Here is a 14,806-nt window from a genome sequence, read left to right as displayed (position 1 = left end):
AGGGACCCCCCGGGACGCCCTATAGTGTCGGGGGTGGACTCAGTGTTCAGTGGGTTAGGAACATTTCTTGATAGAATCCTCAATCCGATAGCCAAAGAAAGCAAATCTTACATCCAAGACACAACAGATTTTTTAAACAAATTGGAAAACGTGAAATTAAAAGGGGAGGTGATTATGGCATCTTATGATGTCATCTCTCTATATACATCAATAACACACCAATCTGGGTTGAAAGCAATAGAAAAGAAGCTAAATACAATTGAAATATCTGTGGATGGTAAAGAAATTATACTAAAATTATTGGAAATTATTTTGAGGCGTAGCTATTTCCTCTTTGGTGATACATTTTATGCGCAACAACGCGGAACAGCAATGGGGGCCAGTATGGCCCCCGCTTATGCTAATCTTGTAATGAGTGTACTGGAGGAGGATCTCGTCTATGTGTCCCACCACTTCCAACATGTGTTGGTGTGGTGGCGATACATAGACGACATCTTCCTCCTATGGACAGGTACAGAGAAAGAACTCAACACGTTCCATGAGTATCTAAATGAAATTGATGAAACAATTAAGTTTACACTAACCTCTTCAAAGTCCAGTATACAATTTTTAGATGTACTGATAAAGCAAGAGAATGGGGAGTTGACAACAACCCTGTTCGTTAAAGAGACAGACAGGAATAACCTCTTGGTATTTGATAGCCAACACCCTCGCAGTATGGTGAGATCAATTCCTCTTAGCCAACTGTTGAGGGTGCGTAGAATTGTCAAAAATGAAAATGAGATTGAGGAAGTAATAGATGGCTTAACAAAAAAATTTTTGGAGAGAGGATATCCGAAGGAATTGTTAAATAGAGTAAAAGACAATACCCTAAAAAGAAATAGAAGGGAGTTGCTTAAAAACAGTACAGCAAAAAAAGTGTTAAAAAGAATACCATTTGTCACAACATATACGGAGGAAAGTGGGCCCATTGCTGAGGTGATTAGGAGACATTGGAGTATGCTGGGAAAGTGCCTTCCAAAAATTTAAGAATTTAGAGAACCTCCACTCTTCTCATATCGGAGAAGTAAAAATCTTAAAGACCAGATAGTTAAATCGGATATTGGCCCTCTAAAGGCTGTTGGTCAAACCACAATAACAGGTGCAAAACAGCATGGTAGCTTCCCGTGTCTATCATGCGTGAACTGCAAACATATGATAAAGGGATCTAAGTTTAGCCACCCAGTAACAAATAAACAATATACTATTGAGGAATATGTCACATGTGACTCAGACTATGTCATCTACCTATTGGAATGCCCTTGCAAACTGTGGTATATTGGGGAGACAACGTGTGAGCTTAAAACGCGTATGAATAATCATAGGCATACGATAAGAAAGAAAAGACAGGACTTGCCAGTCTCAAAACACTTCTTGGACTTTAACCACACGGAAAAGGACTTGAAATTTAGAATCATAGACAGAGTCCCTGTCCAAAGGAGAGGGGGGGATAGAGCATACCTATTGAAAAAATTGGAACTGCGTTGGATTTATGAGTTGGACACACTGAAGCCAAGAGGCCTAAATGTAGAGTTTAAAATTCATTAATATGGAAAAAAGTCTTAAAATTATGTGTTCTTCAAATTTGGTGTCTTTACACTGTTGGATATATATGGAATATATGGAATGTGGACTGTTCTATTATTTCATTTTTACTAAGTGTTTTGTTTGTAATTTTAGATACGACTCCATCCTCAACAAAAAGGCCCCTGCCCTACTGATATATGGAAGAAATCCACAGAGGAGGACATAATAAATAAAAAAATAAAAAAAATAATAAAAAAAAAAATATGGTATAATTTTTGGTAATTTATCATATATATAAAAAATGTCTTGGTCTGCTGGCCAGTGAGATTGAAATGAGAATAATATACAAATATGGCGTCAATAAAATAAATCTCAACCAATTTGGTCTAAGGAATACTCATTTTTTAGTTATACACTCACATGGGTCCTGCTGCGGTGGTCATGTGACCTGAGAAGGACATGGATCAGTGCAGAGGCTCATTGGCAGTGGGAGATAGCCTGAATAAGGTATTTTCCTGCTAGCCAAGAGTGAACCATATAAGTAATAAAAATTATTAGACCAATGCTATTAATACCATCATTAACGTACAGGTTGGTGCAGTGTGGCAAATATAGTGCCCAGCGCAGAAGCGCTAAATAATAAGCAACATGAAGTGGAATGCCACAACTAAGATGGTGGAGCGGCACTGACAAGGCACCTATGCGCAGGCGCAATCTCACTGACTCGCACACCAGGAAGTTAATATTCAGACATGCGCAGTAGAGTATAGGGAACGCCGAGACTGGCGTCCATACAGTCCTCCATGTGGGTCTCGTTCATTTGGTGGGGTAAGCGCTAAAAACCTTAATGATACCGGTAAATATGAAGCATTATGGCAATATCTGGTTATAGGAGAAGGTAATAAGTTGGAAGTAAATGATTGGAGGATTAATGGAGTCTAAATAGTCCATAAACAGCACCTTAGCACAATGCACTTTATATATCAAACAAACACTTATGAAATGAATTAACTTTTAATTAACACTGCAAACACTTTTATGGCTATATGGTATGCAAATAATTGTGAATCACATGTATATAAGCATATGAATTGTAACCTCCCACTGCTTGAGAAAGGCTCAGTGTGAGCCGAAACGTCGTATGAAGATGTGGGTCTGAAATAAACGTCACAGCTTTTTTCACCTTTACAAATATTGGAGTGCTGCCTTCCTTTTTCTAATCTCTATGATACTTGGGTGGATAAGTGGACTGTCCTGCCTGGAAGGCCTGGCACCCGTCGGTGAGCTTGTGCTGTTTTCACTTTTTTTGTATCTATTTTTGTCCGGATAAACGTGCACAGCTATATTAAGATATTAATATTACAATTATTTATTCTGAAGCCATTTTTTGTTCTATGGAGGAGAAAACCATGGAACATGGAGTGTTTAAATACACACCGGAGGATGAAGAGCGCATACTTGGTGGACTTGATGGAGAGGCAATTTTTTTGAAAACACCATCTACATTAGAACTTAAACGCAAGTATGAAAGTGATGTCAAACGTATGATTAATTTGCAGTTACATATGATAACCTTAGGCCAATATTATAAAGAAGGTAAAATTCCAAGAGGCTTGAGATCAAGTATACGCCCAAATTTATTTCAAAGTAACGCTATATACTGTGCACGTTTTGTTATGTTATCCAATAAGTATGCCATGGACACTATCCTGTTAAACATTGAATTTTTGCAAGAAGAAATCAAGAAATTACAACAGAATATAGAAGGATTTGAATGCAAGATTAAATTATTAATAACAATTGAAGAATGGAATATTTTTAAAGAAAAAGTTGAGAAAGAAAGTATTAAATTACGTAATGATTTGGAAGAAATCAAAAGGAAAAAGTGGAATAGAGATTTAGAAGATTATGAAGCAGGGAATATTTATACATGGCAGAGAGAAAATAACAAACCCATATGGAAAAAGAAAGGTGGCCATGGGCAAAATCGATATGGTGATGAAAGAACTGGGCAGATATATAATGTTGATTTTTCTTATAGACCAGGAAAAGACACAAGAAGGAGCATCAAACGTAAGAGGAGAGGAGGCAAGCGGCACCACCGGGAACAAAAGAAAACCGGAGAAAAACAGATCACAGCCCCAGAGACAGGCAGCCAACAAGAAGCGGGAGCAGACCTCGTAATCAATATTTCTGACAAGGTACTCTCCCCAGCACAGGTCTCTATCCTGAGCAAGGGACTATCTTTCTCTCCATGTGCACATACCAATTGGTTCAATTTACAAATAGATTTGGAGAGGTTTTTTAGATCCATAAAATTAAAGGAGTGGTTTCAGAATAAGGATATAAAAACCATGGAGGGGGAAAGTGAATTTAATTCTAGATCTTTGGAACTTAAAAAACGTAGTGAATTTACGCCGCCCGTTAATTCAGCAGTGATTAATGCTTTTGAAAAAGCTGTAAGAGAGGAGATTGAGGAAATAAGAAAAGGGGGAATAAAAAAATTTAAACATCCCAATATGACTGTTGAGGAATCTAAAGCGTTGCAGGAACTTGTCCATGATGGCGACCTCATCATTAAACCTGCAGATAAGGGTGGTGCGGTCGTCATCATGGACAGGCATAAATATATAGCAGAAATTAACAGCCAATTGCAAGACGAAAAAGTGTATCAAAAACTAGAGGGGGACCCTAAATTCAGCATCATGGCGGAAATCAAGAATTGCCTAGAAGATGCAGTTAATAAAAAAATAATTGATCAAGAACTTATGGATTATTTATATGTTAAATTTCCTAGAACGCCAGTACTATATACTATACCAAAAATCCATAAGTCACTGAGGGACCCCCCGGGACGCCCTATAGTGTCGGGGGTGGACTCAGTGTTCAGTGGGTTAGGAACATTTCTTGATAGAATCCTCAATCCGATAGCCAAAGAAAGCAAATCTTACATCCAAGACACAACAGATTTTTTAAACAAATTGGAAAACGTGAAATTAAAAGGGGAGGTGATTATGGCATCTTATGATGTCATCTCTCTATATACATCAATAACACACCAATCTGGGTTGAAAGCAATAGAAAAGAAGCTAAATACAATTGAAATATCTGTGGATGGTAAAGAAATTATACTAAAATTATTGGAAATTATTTTGAGGCGTAGCTATTTCCTCTTTGGTGATACATTTTATGCGCAACAACGCGGAACAGCAATGGGGGCCAGTATGGCCCCCGCTTATGCTAATCTTGTAATGAGTGTACTGGAGGAGGATCTCGTCTATGTGTCCCACCACTTCCAACATGTGTTGGTGTGGTGGCGATACATAGACGACATCTTCCTCCTATGGACAGGTACAGAGAAAGAACTCAACACGTTCCATGAGTATCTAAATGAAATTGATGAAACAATTAAGTTTACACTAACCTCTTCAAAGTCCAGTATACAATTTTTAGATGTACTGATAAAGCAAGAGAATGGGGAGTTGACAACAACCCTGTTCGTTAAAGAGACAGACAGGAATAACCTCTTGGTATTTGATAGCCAACACCCTCGCAGTATGGTGAGATCAATTCCTCTTAGCCAACTGTTGAGGGTGCGTAGAATTGTCAAAAATGAAAATGAGATTGAGGAAGTAATAGATGGCTTAACAAAAAAATTTTTGGAGAGAGGATATCCGAAGGAATTGTTAAATAGAGTAAAAGACAATACCCTAAAAAGAAATAGAAGGGAGTTGCTTAAAAACAGTACAGCAAAAAAAGTGTTAAAAAGAATACCATTTGTCACAACATATACGGAGGAAAGTGGGCCCATTGCTGAGGTGATTAGGAGACATTGGAGTATGCTGGGAAAGTGCCTTCCAAAAATTAAAGAATTTAGAGAACCTCCACTCTTCTCATATCGGAGAAGTAAAAATCTTAAAGACCAGATAGTTAAATCGGATATTGGCCCTCTAAAGGCTGTTGGTCAAACCACAATAACAGGTGCAAAACAGCATGGTAGCTTCCCGTGTCTATCATGCGTGAACTGCAAACATATGATAAAGGGATCTAAGTTTAGCCACCCAGTAACAAATAAACAATATACTATTGAGGAATATGTCACATGTGACTCAGACTATGTCATCTACCTATTGGAATGCCCTTGCAAACTGTGGTATATTGGGGAGACAACATGTGAGCTTAAAACGCGTATGAATAATCATAGGCATACGATAAGAAAGAAAAGACAGGACTTGCCAGTCTCAAAACACTTCTTGGACTTTAACCACACGGAAAAGGACTTGAAATTTAGAATCATAGACAGAGTCCCTGTCCAAAGGAGAGGGGGGGATAGAGCATACCTATTGAAAAAATTGGAACTGCGTTGGATTTATGAGTTGGACACACTGAAGCCAAGAGGCCTAAATGTAGAGTTTAAAATTCATTAATATGGAAAAAAGTCTTAAAATTATGTGTTCTTCAAATTTGGTGTCTTTACACTGTTGGATATATATGGAATATATGGAATGTGGACTGTTCTATTATTTCATTTTTACTAAGTGTTTTGTTTGTAATTTTAGATACGACTCCATCCTCAACAAAAAGGCCCCTGCCCTACTGATATATGGAAGAAATCCACAGAGGAGGACATAATAAATAAAAAAATTAAAAAAAAAAAAAAAATATGGTATAATTTTTGGTAATTTATCATATATATAAAAAATGTCTTGGTCTGCTGGCCAGTGAGATTGAAATGAGAATAATATACAAATATGGCGTCAATAAAATAAATCTCAACCAATTTGGTCTAAGGAATACTCATTTTTTAGTTATACACTCACATGGGTCCTGCTGCGGTGGTCATGTGACCTGAGAAGGACATGGATCAGTGCAGAGGCTCATTGGCAGTGGGAGATAGCCTGAATAAGGTATTTTCCTGCTAGCCAAGAGTGAACCATATAAGTAATAAAAATTATTAGACCAATGCTATTAATACCATCATTAACGTACAGGTTGGTGCAGTGTGGCAAATATAGTGCCCAGCGCAGAAGCGCTAAATAATAAGCAACATGAAGTGGAATGCCACAACTAAGATGGTGGAGCGGCACTGACAAGGCACCTATGCGCAGGCACAATCTCACTGACTCGCACACCAGGAAGTTAATATTCAGACATGCGCAGTAGAGTATAGGGAACGCCGAGACTGGCGTCCATACAGTCCTCCATGTGGGTCTCGTTCATTTGGTGGGGTAAGCGCTAAAAACCTTAATGATACCGGTAAATATGAAGCATTATGGCAATATATGGTTATAGGAGAAGGTAATAAGTTGGAAGTAAATGATTGGAGGATTAATGGAGTCTAAATAGTCCATAAACAGCACCTTAGCACAATGCACTTTATATATCAAACAAACACTTATGAAATGAATTAACTTTTAATTAACACTGCAAACACTTTTATGGCTATATGGTATGCAAATAATTGTGAATCACATGTATATAAGCATATGAATTGTAACCTCCCACTGCTTGAGAAAGGCTCAGTGTGAGCCGAAACGTCGTATGAAGATGTGGGTCTGAAATAAACGTCACAGCTTTTTTCACCTTTACAAATATTGGAGTGCTGCCTTCCTTTTTCTAATCTCTATGATACTTGGGTGGATAAGTGGACTGTCCTGCCTGGAAGGCCTGGCACCCGTCGGTGAGCTTGTGCTGTTTTCACTTTTTTTGTATCTATTTTTGTCCGGATAAACGTGCACAGCTATATTAAGATATTAATATTACAATTATTTATTCTGAAGCCATTTTTTGTTCTATGGAGGAGAAAACCATGGAACATGGAGTGTTTAAATACACACCGGAGGATGAAGAGCGCATACTTGGTGGACTTGATGGAGAGGCAATTTTTTTGAAAACACCATCTACATTAGAACTTAAACGCAAGTATGAAAGTGATGTCAAACGTATGATTAATTTGCAGTTACATATGATAACCTTAGGCCAATATTATAAAGAAGGTAAAATTCCAAGAGGCTTGAGATCAAGTATACGCCCAAATTTATTTCAAAGTAACGCTATATACTGTGCACGTTTTGTTATGTTATCCAATAAGTATGCCATGGACACTATCCTGTTAAACATTGAATTTTTGCAAGAAGAAATCAAGAAATTACAACAGAATATAGAAGGATTTGAATGCAAGATTAAATTATTAATAACAATTGAAGAATGGAATATTTTTAAAGAAAAAGTTGAGAAAGAAAGTATTAAATTACGTAATGATTTGGAAGAAATCAAAAGGAAAAAGTGGAATAGAGATTTAGAAGATTATGAAGCAGGGAATATTTATACATGGCAGAGAGAAAATAACAAACCCATATGGAAAAAGAAAGGTGGCCATGGGCAAAATCGATATGGTGATGAAAGAACTGGGCAGATATATAATGTTGATTTTTCTTATAGACCAGGAAAAGACACAAGAAGGAGCATCAAACGTAAGAGGAGAGGAGGCAAGCGGCACCACCGGGAACAAAAGAAAACCGGAGAAAAACAGATCACAGCCCCAGAGACAGGCAGCCAACAAGAAGCGGGAGCAGACCTCGTAATCAATATTTCTGACAAGGTACTCTCCCCAGCACAGGTCTCTATCCTGAGCAAGGGACTATCTTTCTCTCCATGTGCACATACCAATTGGTTCAATTTACAAATAGATTTGGAGAGGTTTTTTAGATCCATAAAATTAAAGGAGTGGTTTCAGAATAAGGATATAAAAACCATGGAGGGGGAAAGTGAATTTAATTCTAGATCTTTGGAACTTAAAAAACGTAGTGAATTTACGCCGCCCGTTAATTCAGCAGTGATTAATGCTTTTGAAAAAGCTGTAAGAGAGGAGATTGAGGAAATAAGAAAAGGGGGAATAAAAAAATTTAAACATCCCAATATGACTGTTGAGGAATCTAAAGCGTTGCAGGAACTTGTCCATGATGGCGACCTCATCATTAAACCTGCAGATAAGGGTGGTGCGGTCGTCATCATGGACAGGCATAAATATATAGCAGAAATTAACAGCCAATTGCAAGACGAAAAAGTGTATCAAAAACTAGAGGGGGACCCTAAATTCAGCATCATGGCGGAAATCAAGAATTGCCTAGAAGATGCAGTTAATAAAAAAATAATTGATCAAGAACTTATGGATTATTTATATGTTAAATTTCCTAGAACGCCAGTACTATATACTATACCAAAAATCCATAAGTCACTGAGGGACCCCCCGGGACGCCCTATAGTGTCGGGGGTGGACTCAGTGTTCAGTGGGTTAGGAACATTTCTTGATAGAATCCTCAATCCGATAGCCAAAGAAAGCAAATCTTACATCCAAGACACAACAGATTTTTTAAACAAATTGGAAAACGTGAAATTAAAAGGGGAGGTGATTATGGCATCTTATGATGTCATCTCTCTATATACATCAATAACACACCAATCTGGGTTGAAAGCAATAGAAAAGAAGCTAAATACAATTGAAATATCTGTGGATGGTAAAGAAATTATACTAAAATTATTGGAAATTATTTTGAGGCGTAGCTATTTCCTCTTTGGTGATACATTTTATGCGCAACAACGCGGAACAGCAATGGGGGCCAGTATGGCCCCCGCTTATGCTAATCTTGTAATGAGTGTACTGGAGGAGGATCTCGTCTATGTGTCCCACCACTTCCAACATGTGTTGGTGTGGTGGCGATACATAGACGACATCTTCCTCCTATGGACAGGTACAGAGAAAGAACTCAACACGTTCCATGAGTATCTAAATGAAATTGATGAAACAATTAAGTTTACACTAACCTCTTCAAAGTCCAGTATACAATTTTTAGATGTACTGATAAAGCAAGAGAATGGGGAGTTGACAACAACCCTGTTCGTTAAAGAGACAGACAGGAATAACCTCTTGGTATTTGATAGCCAACACCCTCGCAGTATGGTGAGATCAATTCCTCTTAGCCAACTGTTGAGGGTGCGTAGAATTGTCAAAAATGAAAATGAGATTGAGGAAGTAATAGATGGCTTAACAAAAAAATTTTTGGAGAGAGGATATCCGAAGGAATTGTTAAATAGAGTAAAAGACAATACCCTAAAAAGAAATAGAAGGGAGTTGCTTAAAAACAGTACAGCAAAAAAAGTGTTAAAAAGAATACCATTTGTCACAACATATACGGAGGAAAGTGGGCCCATTGCTGAGGTGATTAGGAGACATTGGAGTATGCTGGGAAAGTGCCTTCCAAAAATTAAAGAATTTAGAGAACCTCCACTCTTCTCATATCGGAGAAGTAAAAATCTTAAAGACCAGATAGTTAAATCGGATATTGGCCCTCTAAAGGCTGTTGGTCAAACCACAATAACAGGTGCAAAACAGCATGGTAGCTTCCCGTGTCTATCATGCGTGAACTGCAAACATATGATAAAGGGATCTAAGTTTAGCCACCCAGTAACAAATAAACAATATACTATTGAGGAATATGTCACATGTGACTCAGACTATGTCATCTACCTATTGGAATGCCCTTGCAAACTGTGGTATATTGGGGAGACAACATGTGAGCTTAAAACGCGTATGAATAATCATAGGCATACGATAAGAAAGAAAAGACAGGACTTGCCAGTCTCAAAACACTTCTTGGACTTTAACCACACGGAAAAGGACTTGAAATTTAGAATCATAGACAGAGTCCCTGTCCAAAGGAGAGGGGGGGATAGAGCATACCTATTGAAAAAATTGGAACTGCGTTGGATTTATGAGTTGGACACACTGAAGCCAAGAGGCCTAAATGTAGAGTTTAAAATTCATTAATATGGAAAAAAGTCTTAAAATTATGTGTTCTTCAAATTTGGTGTCTTTACACTGTTGGATATATAAGGAATATATGGAATGTGGACTGTTCTATTATTTCATTTTTACTAAGTGTTTTGTTTGTAATTTTAGATACGACTCCATCCTCAACAAAAAGGCCCCTGCCCTACTGATATATGGAAGAAATCCACAGAGGAGGACATAATAAATTAAAAAAAAAAAAAAAAAAAATATGGTATAATTTTTGGTAATTTATCATATATATAAAAAATGTCTTGGTCTGCTGGCCAGTGAGATTGAAATGAGAATAATATACAAATATGGCGTCAATAAAATAAATCTCAACCAATTTGGTCTAAGGAATACTCATTTTTTAGTTATACACTCACATGGGTCCTGCTGCGGTGGTCATGTGACCTGAGAAGGACATGGATCAGTGCAGAGGCTCATTGGCAGTGGGAGATAGCCTGAATAAGGTATTTTCCTGCTAGCCAAGAGTGAACCATATAAGTAATAAAAATTATTAGACCAATGCTATTAATACCATCATTAACGTACAGGTTGGTGCAGTGTGGCAAATATAGTGCCCAGCGCAGAAGCGCTAAATAATAAGCAACATGAAGTGGAATGCCACAACTAAGATGGTGGAGCGGCACTGACAAGGCACCTATGCGCAGGCGCAATCTCACTGACTCGCACACCAGGAAGTTAATATTCAGACATGCGCAGTAGAGTATAGGGAACGCCGAGACTGGCGTCCATACAGTCCTCCATGTGGGTCTCGTTCATTTGGTGGGGTAAGCGCTAAAAACCTTAATGATACCGGTAAATATGAAGCATTATGGCAATATATGGTTATAGGAGAAGGTAATAAGTTGGAAGTAAATGATTGGAGGATTAATGGAGTCTAAATAGTCCATAAACAGCACCTTAGCACAATGCACTTTATATATCAAACAAACACTTATGAAATGAATTAACTTTTAATTAACACTGCAAACACTTTTATGGCTATATGGTATGCAAATAATTGTGAATCACATGTATATAAGCATATGAATTGTAACCTCCCACTGCTTGAGAAAGGCTCAGTGTGAGCCGAAACGTCGTATGAAGATGTGGGTCTGAAATAAACGTCACAGCTTTTTTCACCTTTACAAATATTGGAGTGCTGCCTTCCTTTTTCTAATCTCTATGATACTTGGGTGGATAAGTGGACTATCCTGCCTGGAAGGCCTGGCACCCGTCGGTGAGCTTGTGCTGTTTTCACTTTTTTTGTATCTATATATATATGTATGTGTATATGTGTATATATATATATATATATATATATATATATATATAGTTATTGGACCGTTTCCAAATTAGAACGTTATATCTGTAGACTGCTCCAAGCAGATGGTTTTAACAAATACTGTCTCTAGATCTTTTTGGACTCGGATAGATTGCTCGAATGCCATGTCCGCTGTTTATAGTCTACTTCTTGAGTTTAATTTCCAGCTAGACACATACTTAAAAGTCTAATGATTCTAATATTTGTTATTAGGCGTCAAGCCTCTGTTCTTTTTGTTATTGTTTTAATGTTAATGTTTTCTCACCTCTCTTTTTCAATCTTTCACCTCCTTACTCCCTCACCTCTCCCCTGCCGGCGGATAAACCTATATTATCATCAGAGACCCATCTACATCCGAACTTGGAATGCCTGACCACACTCAAGAGACAACCATCGCTTCATACAATGTAAGAGGCCTAAACGCACCGATTAAGAGAGCCCAGGTACTAGCACACATTAAAAAATTGAAGGTAGATTTTTTGTTAATACAAGAAACTCACTTCATACAAGATAAATCCCCCAGTTTCGAAAAACATTATTATAATACGTGGTTCCATTCTTTCTCGACATCTAGGAAGTCTAGGGGAGTAGCGATTGCTATTTCTAAACATACTCCATTCCGACTCCTGGATACTCTTAGAGATAGGGAGGGAAGGTTTATCTTTATTAAAGGTATAGTTGCCCACAAGTTAATCACAATAGGCAATGTTTTTGCACCTAACACAAAGCAGGATATCTGGCTAGCTAAAACAATGAAAGAAATAGAAGGTTTTGTTGAAGGCCCACTAATTTTAGGAGGAGACTTTAACACTCCACTTGAACCGGCATTAGATTCCTTCTCTGGAAAATCTAATATACCCAAAAAAAAGCCTTCCGGCGAATTTACTCAACCTTAAAGTTTCACCAATTAATAGATGCCTGGAGGTACTTTCATCCTACCTCCAAGGATTATACGCACTTTTCTCATACACAACTATCTTATAGTCGTATTGATTACCTTTTTATTCCACTGCAGATGTTTTCTCTACTGAAAGATATACAAATTATTCCAAATGTCCACTCAGACCATTCGATACATATTAGCAACATACTGATTGGGCATAGGCCTAAAACAAATGTATGGCGACTGAACGAGACTCTCCTGACTGATAAACCTGCCAAAGATAAGATATCAACAAAATTAAAGGAATTCTTTGAAATAAACGATTGCGATACCATTCCCTTCGCAACGATATGGGAAGAGCATAAGGCGGTCATAAGAGGAGAGATGTTCTCCTTGTCTTCATATAAAAATAAATTAAGACACACAGAAGTTCAAACCCTCTATAGAGAAATCCAGGAGTTGGAACAAAATCACAAATTATCGTTAGACCCCCAGATCCTTACACCACTCTCAAAAAAAAGACAAGCTCTAAAAGACCTTTTAAACCAGGATTCGCTTAAAATATACACCAGATGGAAAAATAAAATGTTTGCGTACGGAGATAAAATGTCTAAATATATGGTATCAATGATCAAAAAACGGAAAGCAAGGGCATTAATTTACACAATAAAATCCCTGGGGGGATCTTTGACTAAAAATCCAGACAAAATTGCCTCTGCCTTCAGAGATTATTATGCCAACTTATATAATACACGCCCAGGTGAATCTGATGATCAATTAACGAAACGTAAAGTCGAGATCAACTTATTTTTGGAATCACTAAAACTCCCGTCCCTCAGTGAGGCTCGGCGAAATGAATTGGTGGCCCCCTTTGAGTTAGATGAACTCCAGTCTGCCCTGTCGAGTGGCCCAATTTGCAAAAGTCCGGGACCTGATGGCCTCCCCAATTCCTATTACAAAACCTTCCAGGAGACCCTCGGCCCCCTTCTCCTGAAATTGTTTAATAAAACAATAGAATGGGCTTCCTTTTCTAAACAAACATTAGAGGTTCATATTTCTCTTATACACAAGGAAGGTAAAGACCCTGAAATATGTAGCAATTACAGACCGATCTCTCTCCTAAACAACGATCTCAAATTATTTGCAAAGATGATCGCCAATCGAATCAATCAGATATTAGACTCTCTGGTAATGCCAGAGCAAACGGGATTTGTGAAGGGCAGAGAAGGGAGAGACAATTCTTTGAAAATACTCTATCTAATGCAGCGTTCTCTCATTCATGGTGGGCCGCTGGTTCTGTTGAGTACAGATGCCGAAAAGGTGTTCGACAGGGTAGACTGGACCTTCACGCGGGAGACGCTGGGATGCTTTGGCTTCCCTTCGGTTCTAATAAACACTATATTTCAAATGTATAATTCCCCTACCGCAAAAGTGAGGGTAAATGGGGACCTCTCCGCCCCCTTTGAAATTAAGAACGGCACGCGACAGGGCTGCCCCGTCTCCAACACTATTTGTCTTATTGATCGAAACTTTAATTCAGTCCATTAGACAGCACCCAGACATTGGGGGAGTTCAGGAGGAGGGATCGACCCATACTGTAGCAGCTTTTGCTGATGACTTACTTCTAACACTGACCAATCCTGTTAAAGAGATTCCAGCGGTATTGGGATTGTTTGAGAAGTTTGGGACCCTCTCCAATTTTAAAATAAATCTAGACAAATCAGAGGCAATGAGCATAAATGTCAAACAGAACACCATTTGAAATATCACAACTAAATTTCCAATAAAATGGAACTCGAAATTCATTAAATACTTGGGAATTAAACTGAACCCACATTGGCATTTACTTTTCTCACTTAATTACACCCCACTTCTAAATAATACCATTGAATTGATGAAGTCGTGGAGAGCCCCCTATGTTTCTTGGATAGGAAGGAAGAATCTTTTGAAGGGTTTTATACTCCCTAAATTCAGTTACATTTCCAGAATGTTACCAATAAATGTACCCAGCGCATTCTTTTCAAAGGTGCGCTCGATGTTTGGAAGATATATTTGGAGGAATTCTAGACCCAGAATCAATTATGCGACGCTTTCACTTCCTAAGTCTAGGGGGGGCATGGGAGCTCCAGACCCTCAAAAGTACCATGATGCGGCGACATTATCTTTAGTTGTCGATTGGTGGAAAGGAGATGCCCAG

The sequence above is a fragment of the Ranitomeya variabilis genome, chromosome 7 (assembly GCF_051348905.1).
Source record: "Ranitomeya variabilis isolate aRanVar5 chromosome 7, aRanVar5.hap1, whole genome shotgun sequence".
Lineage (NCBI taxonomy): Eukaryota > Metazoa > Chordata > Amphibia > Anura > Dendrobatidae > Ranitomeya > Ranitomeya variabilis.
This window is presented reverse-complemented; position numbering follows the sequence as displayed.